Here is an 18,332-nt window from a genome sequence, read left to right on the forward strand (position 1 = left end):
GAATCCCTGGCCTCCTCTACTCGAAGCCAGTAGCATCTTCCATGTATGACAATTAAAACATCTTTAGACATTGCCAAATGTCCCCTGGGAACGTATTGCTCCCTGTTTTGCTGTGTTATATGTATGCATATATATGCATGCATAATATTTGTGAATTATAGGGAATGTCTGAACTTAAGGAAGGCCTGAAGACTGTTTATATGCACAGAACAGTTGCAAGGAAACTAAAGAACCTAGTTAATCATTTGGATGTTTCCAAATATCCAGATGTGTGTCAAATAAGCAAAACATCTGTGAGTCACATCAAATTCTTCCAGCTTTCATCTGGAACTTTTTCATTCTGTAAATACAAGCTTCATGTCTCATTGGTCTAATGACTATGTCTATATGATGAATAATACTGGTTCAGAAATCTGTTGATCTGGTGTTTTGGGCTGTCTGACTATCTGATTTGGATCATAGCCCAGCTGCTATGACTCAGTGTGCAATTTGAGAGGATGCATAAGAAAAAAAAGACTATTGATTTATTAGGCATGTTTTGATGCTACAGCTCAAGATCACTGTTCTCCTTCATTCTGTATCTTTCATCTTTCATTATTTGCCACAGATGGAGCTTTAAAATATAGGCTAGACTGCATTCATTTAACAATAGAAGTCTAAAAGTTGCTATAAATCAGATGTTATACTACTTTTCTCCTTCTTCCTCTCCTTCTTCTTCTCCTTCTTCTTCTTCTTCTCCTCCTTCTTCTTCTCCTTCTCCTTCTTCTTCTTCTTCTTCTTCTTCCTCTTCTAGTATAGTAAATTTATCTTGTTCCTTGTCACTGGATGACACACTTTGCCAAAGCAGAAACTTCCTTCACTAGACATTTCCATTTGCATATTTTCACTAAAGCTCATGCTTAAGCTGGGGAAATGAAAATTACATATGGTTCCCCATAAGAGCTGCACTTTCACAGTGACCTACTGGAGGGCCCTCCCAAACCCTTTGTGTGTGTTTCTACATGGAGACAATCTCCCAAATCTAGGAAATGTACAAGTAAGCACATAACACCAACCTTAGCCACAGTAGAAGGATCAACCTCTACTTACCTTTTTTATTTCTGTAGTGGTAGTGATGGTAGTTATGGTAGTTTCTACGACTATTTTAGGCAAAGGGAATGGAAATAAACTCACATTTATTTTTTTAATTCTTACCTCACACAAAAGAACAGTTTCTTTGCCAGAGGAAAGTTTGATTCAAAATTAAGCTTATTTTCCTCACAAGATTGTCAAGTGGTTGACATTAGTTCAGTCTATGACATTTAATTACATCAACAATAGATTCCAACCTAGGAAAAAAAGTGCTTTCTAACATATTCAATTATTAAGCATGTTTACTTTTTTTTTTTTTTTGAGTGGAAGAAAGAAGGATTTACTACTTGCAGCAAGTAAGGAGAACACCAAGGATTTTTCCCAAAACAGTATCTCCAGCACATTCACTTTTTTTTTTTTTTGATCATTAATGATCCTAGCACAACCAAATAAACGTGGATTTTGAGAGGAAAAATCCTATGTTAATATAGAAAGAAACTAATAAATAATTTAAATATAAAGAACTTTCTTAATGTGAATATTAGATTTAATTCCAATAATATATCTTTCCTTCCCAATTATTATTTATTCCACAAAAAAAAGAGTTAATGATAAAAAGATAAAATTGCAATTTGGAACCTTAATCCATACATTTTTTTTTCTTTTGAAGCTAAGTTACTCAACATATCTTTTAGAATGAAGCCCAATCTTATCTTTATTTTGGGATTTTTGATATTTTCCTATCAATTCTTTCACTGAATTTGGAAGAGCTCCAAATTAATTATAATATGTATTGTGGGCTCTTTTTCTTTAAAAAAAAATTATTTATTTATTTTAAATTTTTGGCTGTGTTGGGTCTTCGTTGCTGCACACGGGCTTTCTCTAGTTGCAGTGAGCGGGGGCTACTCTTCGTTGTGGTGCACGGGTTTCTCATTGAGGTGGCTTCTCTTGTTGCAGAGCACGGGCTCTAGGCGTATGGGCTTCAGTAGTTGTGAATGCGGGCTCAGTAATTGTGGCGCACGGGCTTAGTTGCTCTGCAGCATGTGGGATCTTCCCAGACCAGGGCTCGAACCCATGTCCCCTGCATTGGCAGGGGGACTCAACCACTGCACCACCAGGAAAGTCCCTTATTATCTATTTTTGGGGCATCCTATTTTATTCTTTTCCATGGGAGGCTGAATTTTCTTCACTTCAGAAGACTATTACACATTTTATACTTGGCTTGATACTTCACAATGACCCACTGTATATACCATATGAAGTGCATGGCCAGAAATTTAATGAGTAAAGGACAGAAATGTTGAGCTTAATTCTAAATGTTGATGTGTGGCAGACTTTCAGCAAACTTTGCATTATTTTTATGGTTCACTGGGTTCTAGGAAAACAGATGAATTTATGATTTAATCTCTTTTGCATTTTAGATGCTTCTACAATAAACTTGCCAGACAAGTAATTGTTACCTATTGACAATGGGTATAATGCACATTTGAGTTGCAGTTAAAGAATAATACATACATAAAATAAAATCAGCAGCTAAACACTGTATCACTGAGTCCAATATAAATATGCTTTCTAGAAGAAAATTCCTTTTGGCATGGATATTTCTAAAGAATATGGTCAACCACAGGAACAAATAAGCATACTGATTTTTCAGATGATTAATTAATCTGGTAATACTACTAAGAAGAAAATGAGTAATTCTCCCCCAAAATTATTCTATGGATCTAAAAAGGATGTAGTTAATACCGTCTCAATCTGTATTTTCAGATAAATCCATTGTTATAGTCTCTAAAAGCAAAAGAAAACTAATTTAATAAAAGGAATCCAAATTGGAAAAGAAGAAGTAAAGCTGTCACTGTTTGCAGATGACATGATACTATACATACAGAATCCTAAAGATGCTACCAGAAAACTACTAGAGTTAATCAATGAATTTGGTAAAGTAGCAGGATACAAAATTAATGCACAGAAATCTCTGGCATTCCTATACAATAATGATGAAAAATCTGAAAGTGAAATTAAGAAAACACTCCCGTTTACCATTGCAACAAAAAGAATAAAATATCTAGGAATAAACCTACCTAAGGAGACAAAAGACCTGTATGCAGAAAATTATAAGACACTGATGAAAGAAATTAAAGATGATACAAATAGATGGAGAGATATACCATGTTCTTGGATTGGAAGAATCAACATTGTGAAAATGACTCTACTACCCAAAGCAATCTACAGATTTAACGCAATCCCTATCAAAATACCACTGGCATTTTTCACAGAACTAGAACAAAATATTTCACAATTTGTATGGAAACACAAAAGACCCCGAATAGCCAAAGCAGTCTTGAGAACGATAAATGGAACTGGAGGAATCAGGCTCCCTGACCTCAGACTATACAACAAAGCTACATTAATCAAGACAGTATGGTCCTGGCACAAAAACAGAAATATAGATAAATGGAATAGGATAGAAAGCCCAGAGATAAACCCACGCACATATGGTCACCTTATCTTTGATAAAGGAGGCAAGAATATACAGTGGAGAAAAGACAGCCTCTTCAATAAGTGGTGCTGGGAAAACTGGACAAGTACATGTAAAAGTATGAAATCAGAACACTCCCTAACACCATACACAAAAATAAACTCAAAATGGATTAAAGACCTGAACGTAAGGCCAGACACTATCAAACTCTTAGAGGAAAACATAGGCAGAACACTCTATGACATAAATCACAGCAAGATCTTTTTTTGACCCACCTCCTAGAGAAATGGAAATAAAAACAAAAATAAACAAATGGGACCTAATGAAACTTAAAAGCTTTTGCATAGCAAAGGAAACCATAAACAAGACCAAAAGACAACCATCAGAATGGGAGAAAATATTTGCAAATGAAGCAACTGACAAAGGATGAATCTCCAAAATTTACAAGCAGCTCATGCAGCTCAATATCAAAAAAACAAACAACCCAATCCAAAAATGGGCAGAAGACCTAAATAGGCATTTCTCCAAAGAAGATATACAGATTGCCAACAAACACATGAAAGAATGCTCAACATCATTAATCATTAGAGAAATGCAAATCAAAACTACAATGAGATATCATCTCATACTGGTCAGAATGGCCATCATCAAAAAATCTAGAAAAATAAATGCTGGAGAGGGTGTGGAGAAAAGGGAACCCTCTTGCACTGTTGGTGGGAATGTAAATTGATACAGCCACTATAGAGAACAGTATGGAGGTTCCTTAGAAAACTAAAAATAGAACTACCATATGACCCAGCCATCCCACTAGTGGGCATATACCCTGAGAAAACCATAATTGAAAAATAGTCATGCACCAAAATGCTCATTGCAGCTCTATTTACAATAGCCAGGACATGGAAACAACCTAAGTGTCCATCAACAGATGAATGGATAAAGAAGATGTGGCACATATATACAATGGAATATTACTCGGCCATAAAAAGAAACGACATTGAATTATTTGTAGTGAGGTGGATGGACCTAGAGTCTGTCATACAGAGTGAAGTAAGTCAGAAAGAGAAAAACAAATACCGTATGCTAACACATATATATGGAATCTAAGAGAAAAAAAAAAAGGTCATGAAGAACCTAGGGGCAAGATGGGAATAAAGACACAGACCTACTAGAGAATGGACTTGAGGATATGGGGAGGGGGAAGGGTAAGCAGTGACAAAGTGAGAGAGTGGCATGGACATATATACACTACCAAACGTAAAATAGATAGCTAGTGGGAAGCAGTCGCATAGCACAGGGAGATCAGGTCGGAGCTTTGTGACCACCTAGAGGGGTGGGATAGGGAGGGTGGGAGGGAGGGAGACGCAAGAGGGAAGAGATATGGGAACATATGTACATGTATAACTGATTCACTTTGTTATAAAGCAGAAACGAACACACCATTGTAAAGCAATTATACTCCAATAAAGATGTTAAAAACAAATTAAGTAATTAATTTTAAAAAATAAATTTAAGAAATAAAAATAAAAAAGCAGCTCTGGTAAAAAAAAACAAACAAACTAATTTACTGGTCAATATTAAATTTGACCTTTTACCAATGACACATTTTCTAAGGAGGGAGAAATTTATTCAAAGCCCTAACAAACTTTTTTGCTATTTCTTTTTAAGTAGCAACTTCCACTAATTTAACATGAAAATTTAAATGTGAGTTATAAATTATATTTGCAAAAGTTTTTGACATTTGTACATAATTACACCTTGAAAAGAGGGGGTTTGTTTTTAATCATCCTTTAGAGAGAATAAGCAGGATGCCATTTTACAAATATTTGATTTATCTATTCAAAAGAATGTACTTTGCAGAGACTAGCCATCAGTTACTGTGAGCAGTATGAGTAGTATGTTCATTAAAAAAGAACTCTTTCATCAGACGCTGCCTCTTCTCTCCTTTTACAAACCGATAGAGGATTCTTCCAGTTGTCAACATATATTTTTAAATCACCTACTCTGTGCCAGACACTGTAGTAGGCACTGGAGAACTTTTTCCTCTTTCCATTTTTTACCCATGTTAAGTCCCACAAAGTATGACCATAAATGTGCTCTTTACTGTTTACCACTTCATTACAAATTAAAATGATTCATTTGCATTCATAATGTGTTACTCGAGTGAATTATAGCCAAATGTATATTAAGTGAACACATGACATTATATTATTTCATTATGTGGTGTTAGATTTTTATTATTTTTGTAGCTCTGTTTGAAACAGTACCTAAAGAAAGCGTGACAGCAACTGATCAGCTTATGTTCTCAGCCTTGCACAAAGGTTCTTTAAAGCAAACAAGATTTGTAATTGTTTTGTCTTTACTTCTGACATCATCCACGGTGCTGGTTTTCTACTTAGTTGAAGAAATCTCATGAGCCTATTTCTTACAGCAGTACCTCAAGCTAACTCCTTTTATTCCTCTGATTTAGCCCAAAGGAATCCCCTGATTAACCTTTGAAGAACTGTTCATTTCAGTTAAGGGAAAGTTCTTAGGCTGGATTCAGAGACACTAATGAAAATCCAGGGTTAAGCGGAGATCGCAAACACGAAGTAATATCAGGAGCAAAATAAGTTGGGCAGATTCTCTAATCAAAGTTGAGTGCTCTGAAAATCAGAATCAAAAGTTTGCTTCCAACTGGGGTTATTACAAGTAGTGCTGTTATGAACATTCACATATGTGTCTTTTGGTGAGTATATGTAAGCATTTTGATGGTATATACGGGAGGAGTGGAATTACTGCATCATACAGTATGTGTATATTCAGTTTTAGTAAACACTTTTTCAAGTGTTATGCCAATAACACTCCTGCAGCAACGTATGAAAGTTCCAGTTGCTCTAATCCTTGGGAACAGCTACTTGCTTTTGTCTTTTTCATTTTAATCATTCTCATGGGTGGATAGTGATATTATATTGTGATTTTGATTTACATAACCCGAAGGGCTAACGAGATAGGGCAAGTTTTCATATTTTTTCCCCACTTGGATACTCTGTTTGTAAGTATATATTCAAGTATTTTGTTCATTTTTCTTTTGGATTGTCTTCTTTTTATGGATTTTTAGTTTTTTTAAATACTAGATATAAATTATCTATGTTATATATTTTTTCAATGAAATTTTCATTTTAGAATACTTTTAAATTAATAGAAAAATTGGGAAGATAAGCACCGAGAGCTTATCCCATCCAGGATGCCCTCTTATTAAAATCTTATAATAGAATGGTACATTTGTTATAATTCACGAACCTATATTGATTCATTATTATTGACTAAACACCGTACTTTATTCATATTTCCTTAGTTTTCCTCTGATGTACTTTCTCTGTTCCAGTATCTCATCCAGGATACCACATTACATTTGCTTATCATGTCTCCTTAGACTCCTTTTGGCTATGACAGTCTCTCAGACTTTTCTTGTTTTTGATGAACTTAACAGTTCTGAAGAGTACTGGTCAGGTATTTGCAGAATGTCCCTCAAGTGGGGTTTTGGACTGACTTTTTATTATTATGTGATGCACATATATTTCTCCAGTAATATTTCTTACCATAAAGTCTTTTTTTCATCATCATATTATAGCTATATCAGTTTTCTTTTGATTACTACTTAAATGGTATGTCTTTCATCATCTTTTTTACTTTTAAACATCTGTGTCCTTTTATTTAATATAAGTGCCCCTTGATTTCCACTTAAAAAACATATAATTTTTTTTTAAGGAATTCCTTTATTTTTATTATTTATTTATTTATTTATTTTTGGCTGTGTTGGGTCTTCGTTTCTGTGCGAGGGCTTTCTCTAGTTGCGGCAAGCGGGGGCCACTCTTCATCGCGGTGCGTGGGCCTCTCACTGTCGCGGCCTCTCTTGTTGCGGAGAACAGGCTCCAGACGCGCAGGCTCAGTAGTTGTGGCTCAAGGGCCTAGTTGCTCCGCGGCATGTGGGATCTTCCCATACCAGGGCTCGAACCCGTGTCCCCTGCATTGGCAGGCAGATTCTCAACCACTGCACCACCAGGGAAGCCCAAAAAACATATAATTTTTATTCCATTTTGACAATTTTAGTCTTTTAATTAGGACATCAGTTGCATTTAAAATGATTATTGATATATTTGGCTTTTATCTACCATCTTATTATTAGTTTTATATTTAACCCAACTGTTTAATCTTCCTTTTTCTTTTTATTCTTTTATATTATATTATATATTTATTATTTTATATTGTATATTATTTTATATATTTATTTATATTATCAAGACATTCTTTTATTCATTTTCTTCCCCCAAATATGAAACATTTCATAAATTTGCATATCATCCTTGAGTACAAACCTTGATAATCTTCTTTGTATCACATTAACTTTAGTATGTGTACTGCTGAAGTGAAAATGGCATTTTTTTTTAAACAAGAAGTTTTACTTTTGTGGAACTTTGTGATTTTAAAAAGTGCACATTATTTTGGAGAGTAAACTACATGCAGAATAAAATCTAGAACAGTTCACTTTCATGTAAGATATTTGTTCCCGTAAGTAGCCAAACCATAATAGATTATACTGTAGAGACTCAAAGAAAAGTGATGATGTTTTTATGTTCACCATATTTGTAAACAACCTGGTGTGTGCCCATATGATTTAAATGTATAATTATTTAAAGAATGCAAATTATTTTTTAAAAATTAAGAACTGTGAAAGTTCTGGGATTTTTTTTTTACCATACTTGCAAGCTAACCAGTCAGCTTGCTACATTTCATGGATACTGGCAGAAAACAAAAAGACTTCTGGGTCAGATTCGAAGGACTTTATTTTTCACAGCACAGTAGCCAGTATGATCTTCATGCTCACGTCAGTTCCTCTTGCCCTCAAGTTCCATGGGGGCAATATGGAGTGGTCCTAGGTGAATTCTGTACATGTAGTGTGTTTATGTCACAGTTGAAGAACACTGAGTTCAGGGAACCAGAATCTTTTACAGTGGGCTGTAAACAAACCTGACTGAAGGAGATAATATCTCCAATATCTCCTAGAATGAGATAATATCTTTATTACACTGGAGAGTAAACAAACCTGCTCTTTGCTCTGGAAGGAGTCAGTATCTTTATCTTCCAAAGCCATTTGCTATATAAATGTACTTGAAAAGATGGTCCAGAATGAAAACTTACAGTGCTCAGAAGACTTGTAGAAACATGAGAGACCCATGGAGAATTGTCTCCCACATAAATGTGTACAGAAAGAAATGAATCTAAAAATGGAATACTCAGTGTTAAAAATCACTGTTCTTATTCTTTTCTATTACGCTGTTTCACAATATCGATCCTGAGTCGTAAATGACGTAAAAAGTGGAAGATAGATTACTTAAATAGAAAGGTTGATCTTGTTGAAAGATACATGGATACTGAGAGATTATTAATTCTTGTTTTAGGCTGAACCACTCAGTTGAGTTGGTCATCTGTTTCTGTTTCAGAAAGCTCTCTGGACAGGATTTCTGATCTTCTCTTGGTAGCCTACAGTCTTAGATTGTTTGCAAAAATGGCTGAAATCACCCCCCTCCCCGTATCCATGTCTCTTTGCAATGTGATTTTGTAACTCCTTCCATTAAAAGGAGGATTTTATTTACCCACTCCTTGAATCTGGGCTATTCTTGTACTTTCTTCGATCAATAGAATGTGGCTGAAATGATGTTGTGGCTGTTCCTAGCCTAGGTCTTAAGAGACCTTGCACACTTCTGCTCTCTCTCAGAACCCTGTCCGGGTCCCAGGTGAACAGTTCGGAATAGCCTTCTCAATGATGACAGGCATGTGGCTTAGTTGCCAATGTTTTCTTTGCTGACAGCGAGCTAAGTCTAAGAAGGAAAACTCCTTAGCTGACTTGCAGCTGACTAAAATGCATTAGTTAGACCAGCCAAGACCAGAAGAACTGTCTAGCTTGAGTTCAGACAAAATTATTGATCCATAAAATCATGAGCCAGATAGTTGTTGTTTTAAATCACTAAATTTGGGGATGGTTAATTATTCAGTAGGAGCTAATTGCTACCTACATAAAATATTAGTTTGTTATTACCACCAAATTCATTCATTCATCCAGTCACTCGTTCACTAGCGTGAATAAAGTTTTATGTGCCAGTAGGAAACAAAACAAAAGCAATATCTCTATCTCTCTGAGACTAGTGGAGAAAGACAGAAAATAACATAAAAATAAAACATATAATATTCTAGGTGGTAATAAGTACAAAGAGAAAAAGGAAATTAAAAAATTTTATATCAGGTAGCCAGAGAAGGCCTCACTGAGAAGTTGTTTTTTTAATTTTTTTTCAGTTGAATTATAGTTGATTTACAATATTGTGTTAGTTTCAGGTATACAGCCAAGTGATTCGGTTTTATATATATATATATATTTTTCTTTCAGATTATTTTCTGTTATAGATTATTATAAGATATTGAGTATAGTTCCCTGTGATATACAGTAAACTCTTGTTGCTTATCTACTTTATGTATAGTTGTTTGTATCTGTTAATCCCATACTCCTAATTTATCCCTCCACTCCCTCCCTTTCTCCTTTGATAAGCATAAGTTTGTTTTCTATGTCTGTGAGTTCGTTTCTGTTTTGTATATAGATTCATTTGTATTATGTTTTAGATTCTACATATAAGCGATATATAATATTTGTCTTTCTCTGTCTGACTTCACTTAGTATGATAATCTCTAGGTCCACCCATGTTGCTGCAAATGGCAGTATTTCATTCTTTTTGATAGTAGTAATATTCCATTGTGAGAAGTTAACTGTTGAATAAAGACACAGATGTAGTATGGGGGTGAATCATGTAGATATTTGGATGAAGAGTTTCCCAGGTAGAGAAAATGGTAAGTGCAAAGCCATTAGGCAGATCCATATCTGGTGCACATTTTTGGGAACAGTTGGAGTAGAGTGAGCAGTGGGAAGAGTAGTAAGAGATGATATTAGGTAATGGGAGGCTAGACCCTGTATCAATTTACCTTGGCTTTTACTTGGAGTAATATTAGAAGCCTTTCGAAACGTTTAAAAAATTTCCCCCCTTTCACTGGAAGACTCTGAAGCAGGGCCATGACATGAGCTGGCTTCAGTCTTGACAGGGTTATTCTCACTGCTGTGCTGAGAAGAGACTGAAAGAAAACAAAGGTGGAAGCAGGAAGATCAGTTAGGATACTATATCAATAATGAAGGACCAGAGTACTGGCAGTGTGGAGGTGATGAAAGATGGTAAGATTCCGGATATGCTATATTTTGAAGGTAGAGCTGAAAGGATTTGCTTGCTGATGGATTTGGATTTAGTGTGTGAAAGAAACAGAGTAAAAATCACTCTAAGGATTTGGTCTAAGAAACTAGAAGAATGGCATTGCAATTAACAATATTAGCCTGAAATTTCAGAGGAGATGTCTGGGCTGGAGGTAACTCATGTGGGAGTTATTCAATATGGAACATTTTTAAAGATACGAGTTTAGAAGGGAGAAGAAGACCAAGTACTGAACCCTTTAGCATGTCAGTGTTTTAATATCTGGGTGATAAGGAAAAGTAAGCAAAGGAGACTGAGAAGGAGTGGGCAATGAGGTAGGAAGAAAACTAAAAGTGTAAGACATCCTGGAAACAAATCGAAAAACAGTATTTAGAGGAAGAAGGACCACCAACTGTGTCAAATGCTGCAGAAAGGTCAATTAAGATGACCAAACACTGAATATTGATCACTCACTGAATTTAGCAATATGGAGCTTATTAGTAACTGTGACACAGTCAATTTAATGAACAGATCTTAGCAAAGCCTGCTTGAAATGGGCTCAAGATAAAATGAGAAGAAACTGGAAACAGCTGGTATAGCTCACACTTCTGAGGAGTTTTGCTGTAAAATGAAAGAGAAAAATTAGGCATAGTTGGAGTAGGAAGTGGGGTCAAGATCGTTCGTTCATTAGTTCCTTCCTTCCTTCTTTTGAAATAACATATGTTTCATTATTGGCAGGAAAGATCCAGTAGAGAGAAAGAAATTGATGATGGAGGAAACATGACACTCATTTTTCTGCTCTGTAATAAGAATGCAAAACGAGCCTCCTATTTTCCACTACAAATTTTCCTTCCTTCATTCAGGATTGAACAGCCAAGGGGTGTAATGGGAATGAACTAATTATTATAGCATAATAATAGGAGAAGTGCATTTCTGGCTTGGTCAAAATGGCCAGCAGCAAACCTTCTTTGTGTTTCAACTGTCCTCATGTATAAAGAGAGAGAGAAGTTTTTAAAAAAAGTGGGAAGGAAATGAACTAACATTTCGGAGCTCTCTGTTTCTCTTGCCCTCACACACTGACTTTTCAGGCTACATGGCATTTGCAGAGTACGTGCTCTGGCTATGTGCTGCCGTAAGAATTTGTGTACTCAAAGGAGCTATAATGACATGGCAAATGATATATGAATATGCATCTGCATGACTTCATTCCCACCCTCTCTTTTGCTAGTTTTCAGGATTACTAATGTGTAATTTTTGTTAGCAAATACATTGAGGCAGAAGGAACCCACCAGAGCTGCAACAAAGCAGAATAATAATATCACCCCTCCAAGCTGCCCCAGCAGTGCCAGGGGACATGAGATGAAGACAGAAGCCTGGGCATTAAGACCTCCAGCCTGCTAATTAGGAAACCAGGGCTTTGCTTCTGACTCAGCTGCTGACTCGCTGACTCACTCTGCCATCAGCAAGTCATTTTGTCTCCCTTGGCATTATCATCATTACAAAGGCGATGGTGATTCCTGCCTCCCTGGATATATTGATGATTCATACATATTCAAAAGCTCAGAAAAAAGTGGGAGGAAAATGCCTTAAAATTCAAGGTATCACAAAGACAGTGTTTCTCTTGAAATAATGGCAGTTTCTTTTCATCTTGTGGATAAAATCTTATTTTTCTCCCGAATAGCATCAAGCCATCAAAATAGAAAACTCTCATGTACTAATTTCAAAGATTTCTTTGTGAGTGGGTGGGTACTGAAGTTTAATGAGGGGCAAGTTGGCCAAGAAAGCTTTCTGTCTTCTGGGTTTGTTAAGGAGATGTCAGCCGGCTACATGGAAACTTATTTGCAAAGCAGGAAAGAACGTCAGGGTATTACATTTCCGATGAGAGGAGTTCATCATTAATCAGCTCTAAATAGCACTACAAACCATAAGCTTCATTTTAATCAAATTGATTTCTCCCCAGTTCTACAGAACACAGTCGTGTCAGCTCAGAGAAAAACCTAGTGTCTTTCATAGGCCCAGGTCATTAAACCCACTTCTGAGCCCTGCTTCAGCTTTATGGAGCCTGTCATCAATTCATGGGTACTTTCCCTGTCCCCTTCCAAACAAAAAGGAAATATGCTATTCATTCAGGCTATTTCAGTTTATTCCTTCGTTCATTAATTAAACAATATTTTTGAGCAGCTACTATGTTTCAAGCACAACGCTAAGGATACATTAGTAAGGTAGACATAGCCTTGTCCTCATGGAGTTTACCAAGCTAGCAAAGAGAAACATGAACCAGATTTACCAGTCTATTTTGCATGTAGAAGAAAGAAAAATAAACATTTCTGACTCAGAAAGCAGATGGTGATAGTATCATTATTCCTAATTACTCCCTGGCCCTTTCCTTGTAAGAGGAGTTTGTATCCTCACTCCTTTCCATGTGACTTGCAATACCTTTCTGTGCAGGAAGTATATGTCCTTGTCCTGTTGACTTCAGGTTTGGCCATATGATTTGTTTTGGCTAAACAAATATGATCACAACAGACAGTATGCCAGTCCTAAGGAAAAGCTCCAAGAGCCATCAGGTGGTTTTATAAGCTCTCTTGCCTTCCCCCTGCCAGAGAGTAGTAGGTCCAGATTGGGAGTTACTCCTCAGCCTGGATCCTGGAATAAGTCACATGAGGCAGCACAGCATTGCCGCCAACCTGCAACTAACATGTAACACAAGCAAGAAATAAACCTTTGTCATTACAAACCACTGAGATTCTTGAGTCACTTGTTACCACAGCAAAACTAAGTAATACACAGATTTTCATTCTTTAAGCTGACCAGTTCTGAATCGTTTGGACATTTAGATCTACATAGAAGGACAGTCTTCTCCCCATTTCTGTTTCTAGTTGGATCAGGTTAATTTCACTAAGTGAAATGAGCACTGCCTCAACCCAACTGTGATTTCTCCCCATGTACTTGATAAATGGGAAATTCTTTATCCCCATGAGACAATATAAGACATCATTCAATTGTTTTCTAATTAAAAGATTTGTACTTTTCTGAAGTAAAATAACCTTTATATTAAAGAGGAAAATGTGTTGAACTATGAGTGGTAAAGTTTGATAATGTAATTTCTTTATAGGAAGCAAATTGTCATGAAACAAAATACATGCTAGTTTGCAAAAATGAGACATTTCGGGGGGGGGGGTGTAATCTGCAATAAGAAGGCAAATATTAAGGGAGTAAAATTAGGAATAGATCTTACGTGTTTTATAATGAAAATTTTCTTTTCACATTATTACTTATGAAGTTAAATATTTTAGGCCTAGAATTGAAAACTACCTTATAACATTTTTCTGGATTGGTCCTTATTATAGAATATTATAGAACATTATTCAATGTTAGAACTAGAAGAAACTTCAGATTACTTAATTCAATCCTTTCATTTCATGATGAAAAAAATTTGGTGGGAGGAAATAAAGTTGCTTAACTTAAAGTTCTACAGTGGTCCATGGCAAAGCTGGGATTCCAGAACCAGTCTTGCAGACTCTGAGTCCTTTATATAATCTCATACTTGGGAGCATATAAAAAGAAGAGTACTATATGTCAGTATCATACTAAACATTTGCATACATTACAATATTAATTGCAAATGTGATCCCATTGATTTCTCAAAATAGCCCATTTTACCAATGAGTGAACAGATTAATGAGGTTAACTAACAAGCCTAAGAACTCATAGTGAATGACTGAGTCAGGATTTGAATCTGAGCATTCTGGCTCTAGAATCAGTTTTCTAAGCCACTGTATTCTCTTTCTTACACTACAGAGAAAAGAAAAGACTATAATTTTGAGAAAAGGGAACAACTGGATACAGAATCAGCAATCACAAAAAGTTATTTTAAAAAATCAGCACTTTTACGAAAGGATCTGAGGTCTAAAGTTTACCTGTAAAATATTACACGGAATTTAGTAAGCTTCTTAGGGGCCCTAGGGCCCAGTTTAAAAGGCTCTGACCTAGTTTACTCCCACTGGGCATTGAGCAGACAATGACAAATTACATGGAACTGGGAAAGGCAAATTCCCCCAGAGCCCACCATCCCCCTATCCCAGGAGGAACTGGGCTATAAGCATATTCTGAGTGCCACCATCCTCTAAATGCTTTCACTAAGCAAAATAAAACATTTAGTAGGCATTTGTAAGAGAGCAGAATTACTAGGTCACAGGAATTCTGTGGAAAATTTGTGAATTCTTTCAGTACACTCTCTGCCCCTTAGGCTGCATTAGAAGTTGAAGCCCACCTGAAGAGGAGATACTGAAGGCTTAGTCACAATTCACATTTTGACAAAAGTTTCTACTTCCTGGGGCTCTTTCACCCAAAGGACTCTGCCTAAACAATCCTACCATGCCTTGGCATGAAACGTTAATGGATATTTACCCATGAAATGACTCTGTAACTCAGGCAGTTGGAAATGTTTTATTTGACTTGGCCTAAGTATCATTAACACGATTGTGCAGAGTAAGTGAAGAAGAAAATGTAGGTTGATGGTAAAACCCTTCAAGTATGGCTCTTTGCCATTATCCAGGTAAGGCTATATCAGAAATTGTCAACGTGAATGGCACCATTTTATCACCCATGTGCTTTTCTCATTTGCTTGCTTTATTCTCTGGAGAGCTATATTCCAGTTCCATGACAACTGCTGATCTTGCTTTGCAGGTACCCTTGTGCCTGAGCAATATACACACAGGTGGGCATAGCCTGCATTAAACCATAAATTGCAGGAAGTTGTTGCGTGGTTAAGACTATGAACTTTAGGGTCTGAGGTATCTGGGTTTCATTCCTTGCCCTGTCCCTGATTAATTTTCTGAGCAAATCAGTTAACCTGTCTGAGCCTTTTTTCCTCTTCTGTACAATGGAGGAAGAAATAATCCCTACATCCCAAGAAATTGTTTATTAATTCAACAAATATTCGAGAGTCTACTTTTTACCACAAAGACAGACAATAAACAAAAAGACATACATAAAGAAATGATATAGGGTTAAAAGAGGAAAATGATACAGAAAAATAAATTATAGAACACAGTAAGGGGAGGAGTAGTCAGGGTAGGAATTGAGAGGACAGAATTTTTCTTTTAAAGAGTATGGTCAGAGTAGGCCTCAGATGAATAGAGGCTTGGATAATGGCCTCTACTGGGAATGAAAAAGGGAGACATTATCAGGTACTGAGAAGAGGAGTGATATGACTAACCTTACATTTAAAGGGATGAGTCTGGCTGCTATGTTGGACATGGATTGTAAAGGGGCAAGAGGAGAAACAAGGAAATCAGTGACAAGGCTGGGTGTGAGATGATGATGGCCCAGAGCATCAGAACAGGGTGATGGTAGTGGATATGATGAGATGTTGTCAGATTCTAGATAATTTTAGAGGTGGAGAATGAGATGTGTCATATGAGAGGAAGAGAGAGGTTAAAGGAAGACTGAGTGTTTCAGCTTGAGCAACCGGAAGGATGAAATTGCCGTCCAATGAGATATAGAAAGCTGTGGATGGAGCAGTTGCATTGTGGGAAGAAATATCCAGTTCGCTTTTGGGGGAATTGAGTCTGAGATGTCTATTAGACAGCCAAATGGAGAAGCTGAGTAGGCAGTTGGCTATGTGAGTCTGGAGTTCAGGAAAGAAGACTGGGCTGAAGTTATAAATTTGGGATTTTGTGAGGATTAAATGAGATGATGTATATAAAGCACTGAAAACAGCATGTAACACAGAATAAGAGCTCAATATATATTAGATTAAAAGCGTCTAATCATAATATCAACAAATATAATTCTTACTACCTGCCTAGCACAGTGCCTGGTTCTTAGTAGGCTCCATATATGTGTATGAAGTAGCCAAACAAGAACACTTCAGGCTATTGTACACATGGGTGATTTTTGAGAGTGCAACACAGGGAGTAACCATAATGTAATTTTTTCATTTTAAATGAATTTTCTAAGTTGATTATTTTTTAATTTCACAAATATTTGTTAAGAAATTTGTTTGGGCTGCTCAAAGCCCAAACACAAATCCCTGCTCTAGGTTTATCGTTGTCTGTTTCCTACCCAGAACATTCAAACAAGATTTCATTGGTTTTGTTTTTATTTTATTTTTATAAAAAGGCAATACATTCATTCAAAAGTTCAAAAACCAAAGACATATAAAAGAGTGTGTACATTGAGAAGCCTTACTTCCATCCCTGTTCCTATCCATTCCCACTACCCTATAGTCAGGAGTTGGCAAACTTTTTCCGTAAAGGCTCAAGTAATAAATATTTCAGGCTTGCAAGCCATGTGGACTCTGTTGCAATTACTCAGTTCTGCCATTGCAGTGCAAAAGCAGCCATAGACAATACAGAAACAAATGGTATGGCTGTGTTCCAACAAAATTTTATTTCTAAAAATAGGCAGCAGTCCTGCTGGCTATAATTTTCTATCCATACTATAGGTAATTATTTTTATTAGTTTATTCTGTTTCTTTATGCAAGTACAAGCAAACGTAAATATATATTCTCAGGCCCCTTTCTTATACAAAAGTTAATCTGTTCCATATCTCGAAATAGTATTTTTTATTACATATTTTGAATATTTCTCTATATCAATGTATAGAGAACATCCTAATTTGTTCTGTCTGCGATGTAAATACATCATTTCATATATGTGAAGGATAGATTTCTAAACTCAGGATTGCTGGATCAAGGGGTAAATACATTTGCAATTTGGGAAGATATTGCTGGATTCACTGTTATAGGGGTTTTATCATTTTCACTTTCAGCACAATATATGAAAGTGCCTGTTTTAAAATTATGAAATGCTTCATGAGTTGGTATGTCATCCTTGTGCAGAGGCCATGTTAATATTCTCTGAATCATTCCAATTACAGTGTATATGCTGCTGAAATGAGCACCATGAAGTCATTTTTAATTTAGTAATGGTTGAATGCTTTTGGGTGGCATACAGCCAAAGACAGGGCAAACTATTAAACTCCTCTTTCCATTTAGCCTGGAGATGAGAGAGAGAAAAGGTTTTTCTGAATAGCAGCTGGCTTTTTTTTTTTTTCAGAGTGCTGATTGGAAGGGAGCCACATCCCCACCTTAAGTTCCAGCAATATATGAATCTGTGCAATAGCTAATGAGGACATAAATGGCCAGAGTGGTAGAAACAGTTAATGAAGACCCTATCCTTTGAGCAGCTGTGCATAGAGTTCTCTGCTGATTGTAACCAACATGGACTGTAGTAGGATTCAGCCAAAAAACAACAAGGAATGATGCGGAGCTGGTTAACAGAAGAGAGGATCTGGTTGGGATCAAGTATAATAAAACGTAATTTAAAAATAATAAAAGAACCAATATTTTTTAAGCAGAGTTGTATAGGCTAAGCACTCTATCAAGTTACATATTAATGGTCACAATAACCCTACGAAGTAGGTATGTTATTATATTTACTTTACAGATTTTTTTAACTAAGGCAACTTGCCCAATGTCTTATGCCTTGTAAGTGCTGAACTGGGATCT

The 18,332-nt window shown here is 36.2% G+C and overlaps 2 non-coding genes across 2 annotated transcripts; both read right to left on the minus strand.

Annotated features, from left to right (window-relative positions):
• Positions 1-7,856: 7,856 nt before the first annotated feature.
• On the minus strand, positions 7,857-7,959 carry LOC132358040 (U6 spliceosomal RNA). The gene has a single exon (XR_009500398.1). It is a non-coding gene; the product is annotated as a U6 spliceosomal RNA (small nuclear RNA).
• A 9,659-nt stretch (positions 7,960-17,618) lies between these two features.
• Positions 17,619-17,725, minus strand: LOC132358026 (U6 spliceosomal RNA). The gene has a single exon (XR_009500389.1). It is a non-coding gene; the product is annotated as a U6 spliceosomal RNA (small nuclear RNA).
• Between the last annotated feature and the right edge of the window lie 607 nt (positions 17,726-18,332).

Source organism: Balaenoptera ricei, chromosome X (genome assembly GCF_028023285.1).
Source record: "Balaenoptera ricei isolate mBalRic1 chromosome X, mBalRic1.hap2, whole genome shotgun sequence".
Classification (NCBI taxonomy): domain Eukaryota; kingdom Metazoa; phylum Chordata; class Mammalia; order Artiodactyla; family Balaenopteridae; genus Balaenoptera; species Balaenoptera ricei.